Source organism: Bombus terrestris, chromosome 12 (genome assembly GCF_910591885.1).
Source record: "Bombus terrestris chromosome 12, iyBomTerr1.2, whole genome shotgun sequence".
In the NCBI taxonomy this organism is placed as follows: domain Eukaryota; kingdom Metazoa; phylum Arthropoda; class Insecta; order Hymenoptera; family Apidae; genus Bombus; species Bombus terrestris.
In genome coordinates this window covers 6,585,649-6,605,785 of record NC_063280.1, presented here as the reverse complement: position 1 = coordinate 6,605,785, position 20,137 = coordinate 6,585,649, and the positions used below count along the sequence as shown (strand labels likewise).

The 20,137-nt window shown below is 39.2% G+C and overlaps 1 protein-coding gene across 7 annotated transcripts in view; it reads right to left on the bottom strand.

The window, feature by feature from the left end:
- Positions 1 to 20,137, bottom strand: part of LOC100642771 (fasciclin-3) — a 344,445-nt gene that overhangs the window by 21,696 nt on the left and 302,612 nt on the right. The gene's annotated exons all lie outside the window — the stretch shown is intronic.

Genomic DNA, 20,137 nt, shown 5'->3' with positions numbered 1-20,137 from the left:
TGCAACCCTGATGGTTTTCACAGACAGTAGACGTTATGAATATATTATATTATATGGAGAAAATGCACAGCGTAGTATACCTGTTATATAAAAACGCGTATGTGAAACATGATGAATTTAAAGAGATTAAAATTCCGTTAGTTTCATCAGACGTTATTTCAAAGTCTGGCTGAATTTTTCTCCCGGCGGTTAATTTTTTTGCAACCTGCCAAGCAATTGAATTATCGCGCGAAGGAACAGGGTTGAAGCTCCATAATTTTTCTTAATCTCCGCGTTACACGTTACTTCTTGCCGGGTACTGTGAATCCTCCGCGTTTGTGGCACTCGCTTTCTAGAACATTCGTTATAATTTCATTGAAACGCGCAGAGATTCGCGGTGCATATAATCGGCGAAGTAACGAAGATACAGTGTTTTAGCGAGGAAGTGACAATAAGTGTAGTCGTTTCTAGTGGACGATATCGTGCTATTTATATGCGAATGGAGTTCTTGCGAGAAGAGTTAAGGGAGGTGTTAAATTTATGGATACGTGTCCGCTTTCAATGGCTCGTAACTTATAATAATCAAGAAGACATGCAATAAAAGCCTGCCTTCATCGACTACGTGGGCGACGAAGATTTAATATCAGCGTCACCTTGAAATTGCACGTCATCCCACGACGTTAATTTTAATTTCCAGTCGATTCGTTGCACGGTATAATAATCGTCACTACGCTCGCGGAGAGGCGTGACCATGGTTTTTCGGCTGTGCTTTTATACTTGCGTCGACTCGTGCTTTCGACTCTTGGTAAAGAAAATCGTAAAACTCATATAAGACGTTTCATTTCGAAGAATGAAACTTGCACTGTATGAAAACATTTTATACGATTTCATACTTTTTATATTCTCTGTACTTCTTTTATGACTTCGCTCGTCCTGCTTTCCAACTTTGTGAAATTGATTTCTTTAATCTTAATTCCTAAAAGCCCCTTTTATATTAGACTTTTTATACCTTAATTCCACTTCTACGGCTTCTTATTTCAAATTCTTAATCTTCCGCCATCGTTCTGTACACTTTTACAATAAACTGACGGAAGCGTTTCCTACTTTCTTATACTTCTATAAATAACACTTTCGATCGTTTCATATTCTTCGAAGATAATAACGGTATTACATTCTATGGAACATAAATAAGATTTCAGATTCTTTCGAGCGACAGACGTAGATACAAATATCTGTGTATCGTTGTATCGTTTTATCGAGTAACAAAACGACGCGAGATTACGTTTCCCATTTTGCACGGCTACCTCTTTTCCAATCGGTTTTCCCTATTTGCTCGCCACAACGTGGCTGGAACTTGCAGCGCGATCGTTCATCTAAAACAGCGCGGAAAAAAAGACGGGCGAGCTTCGAAGGAATTTCCTTTCGAACCAGCGCACCCCATCCCCATCGCTTTTCTGAAACTTTCCGTAATTGTACTGGTATGTAATGGATAACGAGAACTACCTACAGTCCGCTTGTATCGCAAATGAACAAAAGTTTCGGCGCAAAAAGCTTCGAAAGTATCGAGCTGTACCTGAGCCAGCTCCAATGTCTAGGAAATGGACGAGAGAAAGAGACAGCAATGCTTACTAGGAAAGCGAGAACGTGTAACTGCCACGTTCCATTAGTAATTGCATTGTCAAACTGGCGTTAGAGTTACAGTTTGCGTTATAAGACGCGTTATGGATCCATTCAAAGTATTGTAGCGGAAAATGAGTCAATGGAAGATACGAATCGGGAGAGACTCATATTATTGTGACTTGGAGTGTCAACGTTGTTTTCGTTTGCTAGGTTCAAAGGTAAACGAACTCAGGACAAAATATTATTTGTAATCGTCAACTGGAGTTACGTTGGAACTTTTTATAGTACCACCGGTCGATAAAAATAGACGAACGTCTTTCTAGGACAATCAGTATAACGAATCATTGTATAACGAGTCATACAGTCGAATAGCGAGGGACGATTACGACAGACAATATCTTTGTGCTTGTATTTACAGTGATTTTAATATAATCAACTATCACAATTTTATCACTTGTCTGTTTAATAAATCAACACGTTTAATAATCCACCTGAGTATCATTGAGCATTTCAACTTTCTGTGTACATATAATATATGTTTGCAACGGAGGATATATTGTTTGAAAATATGTTTGTCTGTAGGAATAAGAATTTGTGTGGATGACGGCTAATTGAGAATTAGAAGATCGTTTATTGTAGAGTATCGAACACGCAGTAGAAATATGCCTGAAAGTAATAATTCTGAGTGGAAGTGTGTGCATCGTTTACCTTGAGTAATATATCGTAGTTAAAGTTTTTCGTTTCGATAGCATTTGATATAATTAAATCGAAGTAGAATCCTCGTAGTATGTTTGAAATTGGGAGAAAAAGTAATCCAATAATAGGTGGATTAAAAGGCGGGCTTTCAGTTTCTGTTTCTATGTTCCTTTTTCAACTGGTCATCGTTCATACTTGTTTAAACGTAAGCTGTATTATGTTCTCGACAGTACAGTGTGTAAAAGCGGTTGCACATTAAAAGAAAACCGGATTTCCCTCGGTTTTCGGCTTAGTTCGTTATAAGCAGTCACGCGTGTTCTTCTGCGCGATGGTCGCGAGCAACGCGGCAGTGAAAAACGAGAAACAGGCTTACGAGCGACTGTTCTGCAACAAATTAAATTTTAGAGAAAATTGGTTCATTATCCGCGCGAACGTTTCACAGTGTAACGCAGTTTGTTGCTATAATTGAATCACAAATCGGGCGGTAGCACCGTTGCCTTGTGAATTTATTGTATAGAGACAGATCTAAATTTTATATTCTTCGTTATAATGAAGAAAATTTATCCTATCCTCTTAACAATTATTTTGTAAGTTCTTTTATTACTTCTCTTCTTGAGAAATTGTCTGTTTACTATGATTTACAAAATTTACTGTCATTCGAACGCTGTTCTTAAAAGAAATATGAGTGCAAATTGTCAGCTATTTAATTAAAGTATTTTCTAATATTCCTGCCAAGCACTTTTCTGTCTAAAGTTAAGTATGTAAAAACACAATCTTCCGTTGCTTTATCGCCTTGAAAATTATACCACGGTTGGTATATCGTTGCATAAAGAAAAACTAACGAGCATCTGATTTGTCGGCAAAACAAAGTCCCGCGCGCGACAAGGGATGACGAAAGATGCCTGTAAGAAGAACGGCTGATACAATTCGTGGGTAGTTATTATTCGATGCGTCAAGGCGAGATGAAATATGATAATCGTTATTCGCGCCACGCCCGGTTTATCATATTTCTTCGGTCGCATTATCATAATGGCATCGTGCACGAGATCGGCCACGTTCGGCTCGATGTGAGACAGCCCGTGTTCCTAACTCGCCAGATTGATGCAGCTTATGATCCCTCGAACGAAATTCGACCTCGTTTCTTCCTCAACGCATTGCCATCTAGTCAATTCGTATGTCAATGGCAACGAATTAGATGTTTAGAATTTTCTTATGTAGCAAATGTAACTGGCAACGCGTAGGTCTAATTTGTATTATTAGCTGATAGAGTCATCGTGCCTCCTCTGACGCGTTAATTGAGAGACAAAGAAGGGAAACGAGGGTTGCTCATCGAACAAGATCGCAGTTCTTCTTTTTGATTGAGTTATTACAGGCAACCGAGCAATAAATCAGAGTGTAACAAGGAAAAAGATTTGTCGTGAGACAAAGTGGATATTTTCGGATTTTATCGATGTAATCGCGAATAGTAGTGCCTCGTTACAATGCTAATGGAATTTTCACAAGTTTCGTATAGTATACCATACATGCATAATACAAAAATGTTCTATGGTTAGTGTTTCGTAAATAACGTTTACGTTCGCGTTTGCCGTATCCTTTGAAGATTACGCCGGGGTTTTGCATACAAGCGTTCTCTCGTACATAAACGTAACTCACGTCCATGTAAGAAAAGCTACGTCGCGATTAACATATAGCGTGTAAAACACATTAATACGGTAAATTACATACGGTAGGGCTTAAAACAGAGGCATTCTCGCAACCGATGAAAAATCATCATGGAACTTCCTCCCCGGGGGGTTGAAAAAGGTATAGAAACGCGGTACTGCAGAAACGACTTTGTTTCTCTGCTTTGATTTATTTGCACCACTTAATTAAATCCCGTCTCTATTCATTCATGATTATAATCTTTTTACTGTGACGAACAAGAAGGAGCTTTTATTTTGTCCAGTGAAAGAACTCGCTAAGCGATTTCCTTAAGAGAAAGAAACTCCTTTCAACGTCCATTGTTCCATCAGTAACTTGATGTGTACCTTAAAAACGAACATTTTTAATCACCTTTATTTCTTTAATTTTTTCCCCTCCGAGCATCTTTCATCATTTTTCTTTTTTCTCTTGATTCCACGGTGTCAATCTTTCAGGTAAAATTAATTCTTATCGTTTATTATCTCTCCTATATTCCTGTATTCTTCGTCGAGATGTACTCTCCGACGTAAAAAGAAAGTAAAAGAAGAAGAAGGAAAGTAGTATGCGATTTCAAAAGAAATTGTCGAGCCACTCGAGGCTCTTTCAGTCTATCCTTAAGAGTCGTTATGCTTTCCTTTGTGAGAATCTTTCTTAAAACAGAGACAGTTCGCAAAGTAGCTCTTTCAATCAGCGGAAACGATACGTTCAAACCGTTGAAGCCACGATATCGCGATGCTACCGATCGATTAAACAAAGGAACAAAGTAACGATATTAAAATAAGATTTATTTCGTTACGATTCGAGGATTGGTTTATCGTAACGTAATTTCTTTTACAGCTCGCGAGTTCACGAGATTATCTGCTTGATTCTTCTTTAGATCGAAAACACACGCTGTAAACGAACGCGTTCGATGTTCTCATTAGATTAGGACACCGTTCGACTATCGTAAGCACATAAATCCAATTTGATTTTCCGGCCATCAATTTGTTATACGGCTGACGTCGCGATCTAATTTGAAACACCTCCATTTCACCGTCCCGTGCCCCTACATTTGCCGCGGAGGTCCGAAAACCGCAGCAACAGATGCGATGATTTGTGGACAGTGGCGTGCATCAGTGCACCTATGAGGCTGATGCACTTTGCAGCCTCGCATAATGAATCGACACTGTACTCGTCCATAAATTAAATTTAATGAAATCCTGCTTTATCTTTTTACAGCTTCTTATGCGATGCTTCGTTTAGGAAAGTTTATTCGATATCGATTTCCTGTCAACACTCAAGCAATTCTAGAATTAGAATTGTCATTATTTCGTGTCAAAACACATCTGTTTAGCCAAGTGATATGGAACTTAGAAAATCGACGGAAAATGACGTTTCACGGTAGTTGCAAAAGACGTCTGACCATTTGCGGTCTGCTTCTACTTGGCCGCTTATACGTATCCTAAGTGCAAGTATTAATCATATATTTGTGTATTTTATTGTTTCTTTGGATATTCGTCTTATTCGGAAAATTATTACGAACGACAATCATATTCAACATCACCAAGCATTTATAATTCATCGTATAAAGCTTTTTGAAAATTTTTTTTTAACATTCCAACGTAATTACTATTTTTCGACGCTCATTCTGCGATTAATTTTCTCTTTTACTTCGACATTCAAATTCTTCGAAAAACCAATGTCGATCCATACAAAGGAGAAAAGAGCGATGACAGAACAAGATACCGACAGTCTAGCAGAATCGCGACAGAGTTTCATTGTCGAAGCGACACGAACGATTCTGAAGTATGCCCCCAAGGTTGAGCCGCGTTTCTGTTTAAAGTTCCCTCGTAGCAAGACACGTTGAACCGCGAAGAAAGGAAAAACACAAAGCGATCCACCAATAATCATGCTCGCCCGTTCCCACGAGATACTTCCTTTCGAACTGCAGTTTTCGTCGAGAAGAAAATGCTGGTGGCGGACAAAGAACGGAGGGAACAAGTGGACAGGATGAATCGCTGCCAGTTTGAATTTGCGTGTCGATGACTGTTTCAACCCTCCCAAAAAATGGCTGGCAAACACGTTCTTTGTATACCGAATTCTTATTGCCGTCTATTTTTGTCGCGTTAAAGCAGGGAATCGTGAGACCTATTTGGGAACACGTGTAACCGCGAGTAGAAACAAAATGAGACGTAAGAGAAATAAAAACGAGCTATGAAATACGAAGGAATTTAAAGCGCTGAAAATATAATTCTTGGCAATTTGCGAAAGAATTAAAATTCAACTCCAGACACGTGGAAATTTAGAAGAATTCCGGAAAGTGTATTTTAATAAGAAGTAAGCATGGACTTCTGCGAACAATTGCGAGTGACACGAATGATAGATAGCGTCATTATCTGGCCAAGGATTCGAACGAACGAACCTAATTTCTTCCTGAGAATACTGAATAGGGATGGGAAAAAATCAAATTAATAAAAGGACAAAAGTAATCGTTTTATCATAAATTATAGACATTTTATTTGACATTATTACGATACGTAATGACACGATTGACAAAAGTCCATACGATGAAACAGTCGATTGACTAATTTAAATATAGATTTAATTGAAACTAGCAATTTATTGTGCACACGTTGACCCAGTAATTTTCAGTCGTCTGGTCGAGTAATTAATTGAAAAATACGGCGACAAGCGCAACGATGAATAACCAAAGTTTTAAAAAAATGGACAATTCCCTGAGAGAAGTAGCAAAAATGATTTTCCTCGGTGAAATAATTTATAAGGCCATCCAATCCCGACGTCGTAAATATTGTTTAACCGCGATATTTTTTAACGTAGAACATCTTCCTCGTTTTCGGCGAGCACGTCACCGCGACACGGACCCACGAAGATTTATATTCTACTAAAAAATTTATTTTTTCTTATCATTGCCATATCTGCGCTTACGTCTTTTCTGGGTGTGGCGTAAATTTTTTTTAGAAGAAGACGTGGTACACGACTCTTCGGGAATATCGTCGGCGCCAGTGATCCGATCGCAAACCACGACTTTTAAATTTTAAAGAACGCGGTGAGATAATCTCGGTTATATGGAAATACGATGCGCCGCACCCGTTTCCCGTGTACACAATTTCCCACTGATTTCCAATTTTCTTGACTGTGTATTTTCGCCTCATTGAATGTGGGTCACGATAGGAAATGACGAAGCTAGTTGGACGAACATACTCGGACAAAAGTAGAAGCACGAGAGCAACGTTGGTTTCTGGAGCGAGGAAGATAAGAATAAGAAAAATTAGATGTTAGAAGAAGATCGATCTATTTTTGTCTACTTTAAGTGGATTTTCATAGAACGACATACACCTAATCCTAATCTCTCTGGTCGTCTCGGTTGGTAATTTCTAATGAATTCTAGCGTATGAAAACATGCACGAAAATCCACAGGTGGTTACAAGCAGACTTTAGATTTATGAAAAATTAAAAAAAGAAAGAATGCATAAAATGCGCGATATGTTACAAAGTATAGTACTCGTTATAAGATTTAACGTGTGAAAGGAATCTGTGTCCAAGTCCCATCTTTTTAGCTCCATTCATAAAAACGTGAATATGCATAAAGAGCTCTAATTATAAATACTAAAGCAAAATTACAGCGAAGAAGAAAACGAGGAAGGAGAAAAATTAAGAGAATCGTACGTTTAATAAGAGTATCCCGTTCCTGAAGAAAAACATATAACGCGATATTTCTTTTCGAAAATGTTATTTTCCTAATTGTCTGGCGCAAGGGGTAAAAAACGACGAACAGCAAGAAGCATGGAAAGACGGATCCGAGGAATGGAATACAGAGCATGGAAAAAGAAGAGGAAGGAATAAAGTAACCGTACGAGGCGAAGATAGGACAAAGTAGAAACGGATGAAGGAAAGCGGAATTAAAGGGATGCACGAGGACAGTGTCGGAGCAAACCGCTGCGGCCAGCTACTATGTGCAAGCTGCAAGGGGTGGAACTAATCCCAGCCGGCACTTCTCGTATTAGATGATATTCTCTAACATTGCTAATTTCGCTCTCGGTGTGTCGCTACAAAATATGCGAAGCTACCCACTATCCCGTGTTTCGTGCTCCTGTTCCTGTTCCCTGTGCCTGGTTCACCCCATAGTTGCAGACGAGAGGACGAAACTCGATTTTCGTCGTAATCAGAGCGAAGTGCAGGCGCTGCACGCGGCTCGTATGTTAAAATTCAGGGCAAGGATGTATTTAAAGGATACGCTGACGTGGATATTAACTGCTGGCAATCCGTTGCAACGTGAAGACCGGCATCGAGAAGGAGCCATAATTTTCGCACTGCAGTTACGCGTTTCTAATTTTTATATCGCTTTAATTTGTCCGGCTGCTTTTTCTTTCTACCGGGTATAATGAAATAGTTTCCGACTGTTCGTGCGTAATTGTCAAGCTACCGTTGTACGATGGTTTTCAGAGTTGACATTTTTCCCTGGTTTTTCAACTTTTTATTAAATTTTCTCCTATTGCACTCGTATAAACGAGTTGCTTTATTTATTGTTGTGTGATAAAACTTGCTCGGACAAAAGTAATACTATTAAATCGTTTTGCGAGATCATCTTTTCATTCTAAATCTGTCGTTACGCACGCCCATTCAAACTGGCTGACATAATTTTCATAAGTTTCTTCGTGAAACAGTAAGTGATAGAGATATGTAGGTGTCTTGTTTCTCGTGACTCATCGTGATATCCTATCAAGAGAAAGTAACGTTCTTTTTCCCTGCCTTTCGCCGATTACGATATCGTCGAAGATCGACAAACGAAGGGATTAAAGATCTTTCTCGAAGACTGTTCGTCTCCGCCGTTCCTCGATAAGAATGATCTTAATTCCAGTGGAAAAATCGCTGGCCTCGTTTCCTTGCTGATAAGCTGCATGGAAAAGTATTGCATAGACAGACAAGTATATGCAAAAAGAGGATCCAGCGAAAAAAGTTGACGCTTTATGGAAGGGAGAAACACGACTATCGAGTACGACGGCAGAGTAGTTCTCTATGTTTCAAATCCCTAAAGCTTTTTCCAGACCAACCGAGCAAGGAAAAGGGTACATCATTCAAGCCCGGGGAAAATAGAGCAATCTCGTGACACATGGGAAATCCATGCATTACTTGTACCGATGGAGCAGTTGCTCTCGAACGTATTGCATTTTTGTATGGTGCGTAGCGAAGCGGCTAGCGTGACTTGGCTGGTGAAAGAGTCGTCGCCCCGCGATCACCAAATGGATCCATTTGGCCATTCATCGTGGCCACGTATTTGATGGTTTAATGACGAACGTCCAGAGTTAAAAGGTCCCTTCGACGTTTTAGCAATTAGTAACCTGTGAAATATTCGAAAAGTGGCCGCTGCCGAAAAGAACTGTTTCCGGCGAATGATTGATAAAAGAAAGAGGGAAAATGATTTTTTCGTCAAGCGTCGTTTGATTGCCGCGAATTAATCACAGGTGTTCAGTTGAGAGAGAAATTATATTTTGAAGAAGCGTGTAAGTGGTTCGATAATACAATCGGAATATTTTGAAAGTATTTCGATAAACATTGCTTTTTCAATTTAATTGAACGTGGCTTTATACTAAACGTTGTTTTATTTTTCATATTCCATAAATAAATATCCCCCATGTAATCCACATTTTACAGATTATTTTATACGTATAATATTTATTTATTAATATATTTTACCGTCAGTTAAATGAATAAATAAATAAATATTTAATCTCCGTTTGGAAGTTAATCATGCGTACGTTACACGATATTAAAGCAAAACCGACGTGTATAAATTTTTGGCGGGTCCACGGTCGCGCGGATCCAACCATAATTATCATCGCCTTGTAAATCGTACCTCATGCATTAACCGCATAAATTATTCTCTACGCGGGGGAGGAGCAGGTTCAGAAACTGCATTACATCATCGCGTGTATGCAAATAATTAGTCATTATCGAACAACGACGAGTATCGTGTATAATCATACGGATTAACGCGACCGTAAAAGAACAATCGAGTGTTCTCTATCGACAAAAATTGATAAATATTTCCTCGATTCAGCCGTTTCGTTGCTTCGACGAAATAACCAACGTGAACAGTCGAGCGCGCCACCATTTTATTGATTTTTAATTTTAATTGCCCATCCTCGTTAGCCTGTCGCAGCGACGAAACAGGATAAACACGAAATCCGATGTAAATACATTGCTTCGACGGATCGTACGAGGGATCACGCGATTTTTTTTTTTTTTTTTTTTTTCTATAATTAATCGCGCGAAACACCTCGATTTTTGTTCATGAATAATAAAAAATTGAAATTCGAGCGTGCTACGGGAGGCGTAATAGCATCGGTATCTCGATCACAGTGATTTTAATAAATTCCTGTAACTCGACGGAAATCTCTCTGTTCCTCTTACACGGCGTTGTTTTACAGGCCGACGAGTTTTAACGTTGATATCACGCGATAGATCCGAAAACGACAAGTAAAATAATTAATTTCACGTCCCGTTCGCAACGAAGGGTTTAAATGAAACGCTTCGCAATTGGTGATTATCTACACTTTTATTAAAAGATCGGCGAGAATGTCAGTTTCGAATTAAAAAACGATTTTAATTGAAAACATTTGGGAAATTCTCGTTACTACGAAAAATGGCACCGTGATACGATAATCATATAGAAATAAATTAATCTTTGGATTTAAAAGATATAATACAATACACAGTGATTTACGAACATTTTTCAACGCCTATTTTCCGGTCTCTGATCGAAATACCTACATGCGTTAAATGTTCCCTAACTTCTACGTATTATACATTTTCAGATTTCTTTCAAACTCTATCAACATAATCGTGGATCATAGTCTGATCTCGTTACAGGTGCCAATGAAATTTCACTACGATTCATGAAAATTAATCCAACGAATCGATCATCTGGTCTCGAGAAAATATCAATCTCTAACGCGACGTTCGATCAATAACGATACTCGACGAAAGAAATGACACAGGGGGAAAAACTTAGATCGTCTGGAAGGTCAATGTGGTAGTCGATGGAGCTGCTTGAAGCAGTAATTTAGATGAAATGGCCACAAATCTTCACGGCGATTAAGGTTGGTTTACACGACAGTAAATCAACTCATCATCGTTCGTCCGGTCCGAGAGCATCGTCAGCCTCGATTCACCCCTTTTTCCAGGTAGTTCGCGAACGCAGGAAGAGAACCTCGTCTCAAGCACGATACGAAGCTTCTCTACCCTTCACGAAACTTGGCAAATCGGTTTTGCTCAGCCGATGATGGCGTCGGAATCGAGTTACGCAAAATGGATTTCGCGTTAAATAACTATCGCGTTTCTGCTCGTCGGACACGATACGGTCACGATCTTTGCATTTCTTACCTTATCCTTGTCCGTTGCTTGACTGCGGATATTTATACAAATTCATATTTTTACAGGACGATCGATAGAGAAGTGAAATTAGAATAAAACCGCGTATCTTCGTGCGTTCCAACGAAATTTAATACCGTTGGATGGATCGACCGCGAAATAGAAGAAAACAAGGGTAGGGATTCCGAATTCGTTCGGCAACGCGAGTTCGTAGTTTGTTTAATTAGATTTACGCCGACTTCGTTCGAGGTAAGAACAGCGTCCGCGAACTGCTGTAAATGGAAATTTAGTTTGGATGAGTGTACTTCAGCCTTGAAACTTTCGCTTTATCCCTGAAGTATCTCTTTTTCTCGAGCAAAAACAAACTGCTGGTTGGGCGATTAGTGTCGGAAGTGGAATATTTTGAAATTTATTGATTCAATAAGATCGATCGAATTTATGAAACGGCGATCAAACTATGCGAAATTATCAAGTAATTCTGTTAAATTTCAGTTGCTTTACGGCTGGTCGTATGACGATTTGTAATTAAGAAATATGGGCGAGATTGCAACTGCTATTAGACGTAATCGACGCTAGAAGATTAATAGAATATTAGCCACGAGAGTCTAATATTCTGGGAAACTAAAATTTACAAGAGATAATGCAACATTGCAGGCGCGCCGAATAATAATAACGAAACTCCCAAAAGGTGAATCGAACGTTCGATAATGGGGTAAGAGATACGCTCGACACGTTCGAAAGTTGACCGATGGAACAGACGTAGCCTGCCGCAAAGATGATTGTTGAGCGGCAGTTATCGCCGATCTGTTGTCACCTTACAATGGATCGGTTCGTAACAATTCTCTCTCGTAGTTGCGCTTCCTTCCATTTATTCGCCAAGTTTCGCCGGTTTCTACGTTGTTGTAGCCTCGCTGGCAGCGACGCTACGCCGAGAGTATTTCTGTTGCAAAAGCAACCGGTCGCACGGTTCGTTAAACTGTAACAATTAAACAGGGGAACAGAGTCTTCGGGCTTTCTGTTCCTGATTATTAACGATCCCGTGCGAAAAGAGCCTTTCTCGTCCCCCTGTCGTCCGGACGCCGACAGAATTTTCAATTTACTCTAATATTTGCTCCCCTTGTTTTCCCTGTTGCGCGTAAATGGAACACTTTAAATGGGGGAGTGGGGACGAAACGGTGATGCAGTTTCGCGAGGGTGCACCGAAATTGATCGAAGGAAATATACCAGATCGCTCCCTCGTAGCGACAACCGAGGTTTTGTTAAACGAGGCGTTCAAACCAGCGAATTTTGCATCGATGAGCGTAGACGGGTTATTTCGTCGATACGAATCGACAGACTCTTCGTGTGTCTCTCAATGCGTGCAACGGTATAATGGAGAAACGGGAAAGATCGAATCAATCAATGAAAGTAAAAAGAAATTGGAAAACGAGAGAAATTGAACGAATGGTTGAATGGTAAAATGTGATGACGATGATGACTGTGCAATCGTTTAGACACGTTTTTAAAATCTTTTTACAATATACCGACAAAAGTATTCGAACGCTTGTAGGAACATTCGATGAATATATGCGATTGTTCAGAATTTTGGATCTTAATTGCCGAAATAATGCTATAAGAACATTAAATTTACACTTAGAATTTATATTAGAATAGTTATATATTTATTTGATAAACGATTTCAAAGATATTCATCGATACACACTTGCACGCGTCTCACCTTCTTCCATACCAGACTGTTAACTGAACAATTTACATCCCTTCGTTTTCGAGACGCTGCGTATACACGTACTTCCACACACTGATATTCACATGCAAGTATCACTACTACGCAGCTAACCTAGTCTAGCACATAAAATTATACATATCTCAATAATGATGCGTGCTATATAAAACATTTTGAGAAATTTCATTATCGCTGTAATGAGACAGATATACTACTATATAGTACGTTGATAGATATGTAACGGCACATGAGTCAACGAAGGATTCGAGTCGGAAGAGACTCATATTGTTGTGCCTTGGGGTGTCAACGTTGTTTTCGTTTGCTACGTTTAAAGGTGAACGAACTTAGGACAAAATATCATCGATTTGTAATCGTCAACCAGAGTTACATTCGAACTTTTTATAATAGCGACTGTAGTTGTAAATAGACGAACGTGCTCTCTAGGACAGTCATTATAACGAGTTCTTATAGCGAATCAGTATAGCGAGGCATACAATATCTGTGTATTTGTATTTAACGTGATTTTAATATACACTGACCATTACAATTTTATCACTCGTCTCTTTAATAAACTAACACGTGTAATAAACTACCTCAGATATTTACTGCAAACGAATCGTATCATCGGATGAGAGGAAACTGGACAACTTTTTCGACATTGCGCGCATACAGACACGCGAACAGTGCATTTTACCGGATACTTATCATGTAGATACTGTAGGACAAAATTGAGACGTCCAACTCGATATGCAGGCATGGTCATTCCAGGTATTTATCTGCGAACGCGATCTCGGCTCGAATATAAAATTATGACTGTCCGCGAGAGCACGATGCCGGACCCAAAGATGTAAACACGAGCCGAAACATTATCGTTAAGCCCACGCAACAACAGTTAGGGATACGAAATTGCACGCAATTGGAGCTGATGACGCCTGTTGTGGCATCATTTTGCGCTGTTGGAAAGCCTGTGTTTTCTCGTAATAACCGCGTCAGTTCTTCCACGATACTTGTTTAAGCGGGTCGAAACTCGACGTTAACGTGGCGTTCGATTTTCAATAGCTGCACATTTCCTTCTCTTTTGGGTGGGAAAATGTACAGTTGTGCTATGCACGATTCTGCAAATCAAAGCATTCTGCGAACACTTTGTTCGTTGAAGTATTTTTCTGTGAAGGATATTTAAATTACACAAACGTGTCGGATGTCAACCGTGTAAAATTCAACATCGTCTGTAATTCAACATTGTTACGAAATTTTTCCTCAAGCAAATCCGAAACCTTTGTTCGAGAGTTGCAAAAATCCTCATTAATTGTAGCTGGAATACCGCGCCGAGCAAATTCCATGTTTACATAAACGCGTATTCTAATTCACAATTAATAGATCCAACACGATTCTCGTGCAAGCTTAAGGTAAATCTAACTAAAATCTGCTTGAGCTTACGGCTAAGCCAATAAACTCAATTGGACATTAGCCAAAACTGCGTTAGACTTAGCGCTAGATTAATCTCTGTTTAACCAAACGAAAGCCAGATAGTCCTCGAAATAATAATGAGGTGCAATTTCTAGATCTTTCGTTTGCGTTTCTACATATCCTCGTCTTTTTTTCTTTTTTAATTTACTTAACTTCTATTTATTCATCTCCTTTGTTATTCTTATCTATCTTTTATTCTTATTATTCTTTCTTTATTCGTTTCACTTTGTATCTTTTTAAATTTATTTAATTTATAACATTCATAGAAATTCGTTCATTTGTACGACACGTTATTCTACGAGCGTAGATATTTACGAGCATCGGAAATTTTGGTAAATCAAAGTGAAAAATAGTCGTTTGACTGAAAAAATGCTTATTTTCATTCAGAAGGAAACAGTTAACGAGAAACGCTCGTATTTGTCAATATGTATTTCGAATGCAAAATTCGCATCCGTCTAATTGATGTAGAATCCTATTTATCGAGCTTTTGTTTTCCAACAACGAATCGTGAATGAACATCCGCTATAAATTAAACTCCCTAGACAGAAGAATAACATTTGCTCAAGCAATACACGTATTGTGCGTAATTACCTGTTACACCGAGCTGTAGCTTGATATTTGCATGCTGTATCGGTAATGGAATTTTGGAAAATTTCGACGAAAATCTTAATTAATTCTGTGAAAATTATGATCGCAATATTCTATTTTATAACTCAGCGAATTTCACGAATTAATTATTTCAAGCTTGTTTATATCATCGGCAGGCAACAAGTCAAAACCCGTGCATTACCGAAACAAAGAGAATTTCCATTCAATTTTTCATTTGATAATTTTAAAACGTGAAACGTCCAGCCTATGTTTGACGCGTGTTTCATTAAAAATAATTTATGGATATGAAATTTAAACAATCAAACACCGTTGATATAAAATCCATCGTGAGAGATGATTTTTAAAGAATAACACGCAAGCCGTACACATGAGAAGTAAGTACGTGGGAAAAGATGACACGGAGAAAAAATAAAATACGAGAAATACAGAGGAAGTGGAATTTTGTCGAAATTAATTAATAAAAACGATACATATGTTCGTACAGCTCGTCTATTTTATATACATTTTAAAGAATAAACTCTATTCTACTCTTTCGCGAACATGTTTCATCGTAATATTTGCTCAAATGACAGAAGCTATTTCATTTTCGACTCGACGTGTTCCTAATAGCGTGGCTGGGAACGTAAAATTGGACAGAGTAAAATTAGTCGGTGTACAACGTGCATAAACATTAAAGTACGCACAAAAGACAGGTATAATCAAGAGTTGCGACGCGACGCCATCCATGAATCCATGGTGTATTACCTTTCTGACGAGGGGAAATTGTCCGCTCGTACGTTTGTTCCCAAACTTTTTTAATAAAGAATTTGTTGCGGGAAATGAGGCTTCTCTTTCACCATAGAATAACAAAAGCTCGCAGGTTATATTACGCCGCTGATAAATTGCCACGGCTGCTAATACAAAGACAGTGAATGGATTCTGTAAAAACAATAGCCCCGTATTTGCATCGGATATTGGCGTGTTCGTTGATTGAAGTCCAAGGCAAGCACGGCTAATCTTTACACCAACGCTTCCTGTACAAGAACCACCATGAACAAGATAAAACTAATCGCAGCAACAAAGAATACAAAGCGGGAAAAAAAGATGTTTCCCGATATTTCTGCTTTTATGTGCAACAGCCACGATATGTAAGATAAAATTAATCGGAGAACAAAGGATGGGAGAAAAAATTTTCCTCGTGGTATTTCTGCTCTCATAACTTTGCAATTTCTTTCTTACGGGAAAGAATATCGAAAACGCGAATTAGGCAATAATACAGAGGTATGATTTTATTAAAAAGTTTATAAAAAAGAGGTATCAGTTTCTATAAAATATTTCCCAATATTTTTGTTTTTCCTATAAATAACTTACCAAGACTATCAGAATCAATTTTTGCCTTATTTTACATGAATCAGTCGACATCAGAGATACTTCGCGTCTTAATAACGCGAGCGTGCTGCATAAGAACGTAAGAGCTGAGCCCAAGTGCCATTAATCTTCAACGTGGCTAACAATTCCTCGGTATTTCCCATGATTCCAGTGGATTATACGACAATCTCTGTAATCAATTATAGAAGCAAGTATCGGTGTAAAGTACGAGAGGTATAAGCGGTCACCGCGATACTTCGATTCCCGAAGAAACCACTCGAGGCGAAAGTCAATGGAGAGAAACCAGTGAGGAGGTAATCTGACTGCGATTTTTTCCCCTCGATATTCTTTGGTTTTAATGGATGGCTCTTATACCGGAAAAAGGGGTTTGTCGAGTGTGCTTGGCTCGAGTATCTCCGTGGCCAGGAAATGAAAAAATCATTGAACGAGGACAACGAGGCGAAGAAGAAAATGGTGCACTGTCGAATGAAAGATGAACGTAGCCGAAGTAACGTACACGAATAGGACAGAAGTGACCCTTTCCCTCTTTCGTTTTCTTCTTCTTTCCTCTCTCTTGGCGATGAATTATACGCCGACAGTCCCCTTCAAGGTGTGAACAATTTTAGGCTACGAAATTTCGCAGTCTCTTCGCGATTTTCACGTTCGGAAGATTCTCCGGGGACGATACGTTGGATTTAATTTAACGAGGCGATCGAAGTTGAAGGAAAGTTTGTGAAAAACTTTTATTTTATTTGGGATTTTAGTCGGTGTAGAATTTGTAGAGTGTAGAATTCAAAGATTTCGTTTGGGACTTTAAAACAAAATCGTTGATTTGCTGATGAAATTTCTAAATGAAGAAATAGACTTTTTAGTATTTGAATGTTCGCTATGATTATCCGAATAATAAATTTCTTTCATTTCGTTGTAGCGTGAAATTGATTACACGCTGTTGCACCTTATGTGTAATTGCAGCAAAAAGGAAACTTGTTGAAACGAAACAGGAGATATTTTAGAAACTGAGAAGCGATAAAAGGGCAAGAAAAATCGCACGAGCGCAGAACGTTGAAAGCTTTTTCACTTCCAAGCATTTAGGATATTAGGAAAGTGACGTTTAGATGGTTTAAGTTACAAACACACAATCCAACACAACTTAACGCATTAAATGGCGTGGAAATACCGTACAACAGGAAAAAAACGTATGAAATCCTCTTACAATTTATTCCCTGCGATTGTCATTAGCATTTCTATTTCTGAAGTACGAAATATACAAGTAAAGAAGAGTATTGCTATCCAAAAATCTTCAACTGAACCATCCTATCTCGTTGTTAATTCAGACACTGTATATTACATTCTATCTTTCATACGCATATTAAATCGGCGTCAAAACTGTAACATCTTCGAAATGATTGAAACTTGTTTTTAGGATTTGGAATAGAGTTCGACATAAATCAGTTTGACACCATAAACCTTCACGAGGCTTTAAACGTTGATCCTTCCATACGTTGATCGCAAAATTTCCACTATTCCACAACTCCATAAAATAAGACAGCGTAATAGAAAGCAGCATAGAGCAGAGATTAACATTGTTTCAATGTGCTTTTTGCATGAAGTTACTTTTAACGAGCCACATCCACAGACAGGATCGAAACTCGATAAACAATCTCTCGTCCTTTTCCATAAATTTCGAAGTTAGCTTAACACGGGTTTCGAGCCGTCCATCCCTCAAGCTGGTGAAAACGGCTTTTACTCGCGAGAATCGAGAAGAATACCAGTTTCCAAGGGAACAGTTGGACATTAATTCGAAACTTCCCCGTGGAGATGCACAAACTCGCAAGAGAATGCCGGAGTTCGAAACTGCGCTCGCAGTTACACGGCTCGGAATCATCGAAGAACAGAGAACACGTTCCCATCGGGTTCAAAGGGAGAGTAGCTGTATAGTCGAGAGCTGTGTAAGACATTCGTAATCCGCGGAAACGCTTCGGATTAGCTGGCGGATTTTCCGAAAACGCGCCTCACCCTCGTTCTTGATAATCAGATAGAGCTAAGTTAATGCCTGCTTGCTAGCTGCTTAAAACGCAGTCGAATTTCATCTGAACCGCTTCAGTCAAGAGCGGTTACGATGCTCGTTTTAATACTTTCCTCGCGATCGCCACTTATAATCTTCTTGCCATTTCAAGAGTTGTCCAACTGACCCTAATACCGGCCTATCGTAAATCGCGACGCGACGAAAACTTTCTTCTTAATACTCTGGTATCTCTTTAGACATCTTCTATTCCTGCAACGTTTAATCGTAAGCAGCGTGCAACAGGGAAGATAGAGAATTATACTAAATACTAGCGAATATCTCAAAACTGTTAAATATTTACTACTAACAAATGTAACATCTGTGGCGGCACCCGGCAACGATGTATATCGCCGAAGCGAAGTGCCTAATGAGCCATCAATATCTCAGTGGTCCTTCCGCCGAATATTCGAGACGAAAGCGTGCGTGGCAACGGTCGTGGACGCTTAACAAATGCGTGGATAGTGGGGATATTGAGAGGCGACAAAAAGAAAAGAATCGAATCCGATCGACAGTTAGGTTCGAGCCAGGAAGCGATAAAGTCGAGTTGTAACCGGGCAGCCAGATTGACTAACGAAACCGAGAGCGACACAAAAGAAGACACTTGTTAATGAATATATTGTTGAACATTGAGAGTTTCCTTGGGCACTTACATCCAACTCCACCTCACATCGATTCCTGATCCAATAGAATGAAAGGGATGAACAGAGTTAAATGAAGAATAGAAAATGTAACGCTTGAAAATTGATCAAAAATATTTCCAGAATCAAACAAATACTAAACGATTGCACGTGGCTAATGAAACACGTTGAGAGTTGAAACGAACATTGTATACACTTTTAATCGTCTGAAGCTTACACGTCGATTCACGAGTCCAACTTCCATGATTCATTAAACGCTGAAATACGTTGAAGGAATTTTATCCGTGGAAATCCACGGATCGCTTAACCGACAGCCGAGCGCATCGCTCTTACCTGAGCGGATTAATTCACGATCAGTGAAGAGAACGTCTTAGCAGTCGGAGGATGGTTCATTAAAATTCCATCGATACCAGCCAAAAAGTGACACGTGCAGGACAGCGATGGTGAAATCGTGGAGAATATTGGATCCCTATGACGATGTCGGCGCAGGTAGTTAAAACTGCATCAAGCCATGTTCTCGCAGGAGGTGCCGCATCCATCGGTTGGCCAGAAAGCCAGCCTCGCACCAACCACGCCTTCCTAATGCTGCTGCCAACGCCAAAACCTTTCCACCGTGTCTATAGCCCGAACACAGACTCAATATCGGCTGCGACAAACCGAGAATCTTTTCCACTGCGCCGTCTAATGAAGTTCCATTTGTTCCAAGATTTCCTCTTTTTTCCTTTAATTTTTTGGCCCGTTGAACCGTGGATACTGTTTCTTCATCGTAGTATTGGGTTGCCAACTAAGTGATTGTAACTTTTGTCATTAGGTGGTAATGACAAAAGCCGCAATCACTTAGTTGCCAACCCAATATATTCGACTAGCGTAGCTCAATGAAATTCAGTTACGATTGAAACCTAAATGCGAAAAGCGGCGGATTAGTTTTCGTATTTCCAGCGA